The sequence below is a fragment of the Echinops telfairi genome, unplaced genomic scaffold (assembly GCF_000313985.2).
Source record: "Echinops telfairi isolate 266 unplaced genomic scaffold, ASM31398v2 ScPeMD7_3533;HRSCAF=4204_0, whole genome shotgun sequence".
NCBI classification, from domain to species: domain Eukaryota; kingdom Metazoa; phylum Chordata; class Mammalia; order Afrosoricida; family Tenrecidae; genus Echinops; species Echinops telfairi.
This window is the reverse complement of record NW_022107431.1, coordinates 66,741,448-66,744,307: the sequence shown is the minus strand read 5'-3', so window position 1 is coordinate 66,744,307 and position 2,860 is coordinate 66,741,448.

Here is a 2,860-nt window from a genome sequence, read left to right as displayed (position 1 = left end):
TTTTTTTCTGCCAGGAACCATTTGGATATTTATAACATAATTTGAAGGCCATACTGGGCAAATATTTAACGAACCCATCCCTAATGTGATGGCTGGAACGACTTCTCCTTGGTAGGCATGGGATGCAAACTGGCACAGATGGTCTCATGGGCCACATACAGCTTGTGAACCAGAGGTTCCCTGCTGCTACCTTAAAATATCTAGTACCCAGGAAGGACTTGAAGCTCTGGCAGTGTAGGGAATTGCACATTTGGCCGTTAACTGCAGCGTTGGAAGTTTGAACCCACCAGCTGCTACACGTGAGAAAGATGAAGCGTTCTGTTCCCATACAGATTCACAGCATTGGAAACCACAGGGGCAGTTCTGCTCTGTTCAAGAGGGTTCCTGTGAGTTTGGTTTGTTGTTTGTTGGTTTTTTACTAAGTATTTAGTAAGTTATAGTGAGTGCTAATATTTACGTGCAAGTAATAAGACAGTATTTCTTTTATTGAGGTGAGGTATGCGTAACATAGCCATTTGAAAACACGGCTTTCAGTGACATTGAGTACATGCATAGTGCGGAACAGTTATCACCAATGTCTAGTTCCAGAACATTTCACCACCCCAAAGGAGACCCGGGCCCATGAGCAGTCACTCCTCATTTCAAACTTGGCCCCCAGATCCTAGAAAACGGTATTTTAAAAATTCCATGTGACTAAGTTTTATTATTCCTCAAGTGAGTTAGTCCATTCCATGAAACTTGCCTACATTTTAGATAGAAGACTCCTAGGGGGAGTTGGGAGGGAGGGTGAGAATAGGAAGAGTGATGTTTAGAACTAAATCTGTTCATGCGAAAGAAAACAGTACATCTTAAAACATAGCTTTATTAGCATACTGGTTTATTTTCAATAGGTCCCATTCATCTATTTTGGCTTCTACTCTGTGCTTCCTTTATTATATTTTGTAGTATGTATATTCCCCACAATAGGACCCTTAGGTTTGCCCCCATTTTTTTCATTGATTATTGTTACAGCTCTGGGATATAGAATTCGGTCTCTAACCCATCTTGAGTTTGTTTTTGTGCATGGGGCAAGGTATGGGTCCTGTTTCATTCTTCTGAAGATGGAGATCCAATTTTTCAAGCACCATTTGTTGAAGAGGGTATCCAGTTCCCATGTAATGTTTTTTGATTGTTGGTCCAAAGGCTGTGGATGGATGCTTTTAGTTCGGAGTTTTCTGTCCTGTTCCATCAGTTTATCTCTGTCTATCATTGTACCAGCCCAGGTTGTCTTGACTACTGTGGCTGTGTAGTTGGTTTTGAGGTTGTTGTAGCGCAAGGCCCCCTACTTACGTTCCCCACTTTGAGGAGTTCTTGCTTATCCTGGGCCTCTTCCCTTTCCATATGCATTTTGTAGTTAGTGCTTTCCATTTCTTTAAAGAGTGAAGATTGGATTTGGGTTGTATTTGTGGATTGCTCTAAGTAATATGGACGTTTTCACAATATTAAGTCTTCTTGCCCATGAACATATGTTATCTTACAATATTTTGTTTCTTTGCTTGGTGTATTCCCAAGTATTTAATCTTTTGTGTACCTATTGTGAATGGTATTGTTTTCTTGAGGTCTGTTTTGGGGCTCTCCTCACTGGTAGATAGGAATCCAGTCGAGTTCTGCTTTTGTTTACCTTGTACCCCTGTATTTTACTAAATCCCTCAGTTGTTTCCAAGGGTATTTTTGTGGATCCTTGGGGTTCTCTGTATAGTACATCATATCATCTCCAAATAACAAGAATTTCGCTTATTTTTCCAATTGTATTCTCTTGATTTCTCTCTGTTGTCTAATGGTTCTGACTAAGACTTCCAGTATGATGTTGATGGGGGCATTCTTGTCTAGTTCCTATTTTCAGTGTTTCCCTCTAGAATGTGATGTTGGCCATTGGATTTTTGTATATGGCCTTTATGATGTTGAAGAATTTCCCTTCTATTCTTATTTTATCGAAACTTTTTATCACAAATGGGTGTTGGATATTATCAGATGCTTTTTTCTGCATCGATTAGTATGATCACATGGTTCTTCATGTTTGTCGTATGTGGTGAATGATATTGTTTTTCAAATACCGAACCATCCTTGCCTCCCTAGTATGAATCCCACTTGGCCATGATGAATTACTATTTTTTTATTTATAGTTGAATTCTATTGGCTAGAAATTGGTTGAGAGTTCAGGAGGCATATTGGTTGAGCTATATTCATGAGGCATATTGGTCTGTAGTTTTCTGCCATATGGGGTTTTTGCCTGGATTGGTTGTTAAGGTTAGGCTTACTCAATAGAATGTGTCTGCGGTCCTTTTCTATATTTTAGAATCGTCTGTGTAGAATTGGTGACAGCTCTTCCCTGAATTCTTGGTAGAATTCGTTTGTGAAGCCATCTGATCCTGAGCTTTTCTTGGTTGGAAGTTTCTTGATGACCTTCTCTAGTTCTTCTTTTATTATGAATCTGTTCAGGTTTTCTACATCTGTCTGTGTTAATTTGGGTAAATTATCTATTTCTAGGTATTTGTCAATTTCTTCCAGGTTATCAAACTTGGTTTGGAGTAGTTTTTCATACTAAAGTATTCATTCTTTGTATTTCATTTGGATGTGCGGTAATGTCTTCCTTTTTCATCTTTAATTATAGATATTTTCATGTTCGCTTTTGTTTCCTTTGTTAAGTTTGGCAGCAGTTTGTCAATTTTGTTAATCCTTTCAAAAAACCATTTCTTGGTAATGTTTTCCCATTGCTTTTCTTTTTGGCATTTGTTTTATTTCTACTCTATTCTTTATGATTTATTTTCTTCTGTCTTTGAACAGTTTATGTTGTTGCCCTTGTTCTAGTTATTGGAGATGT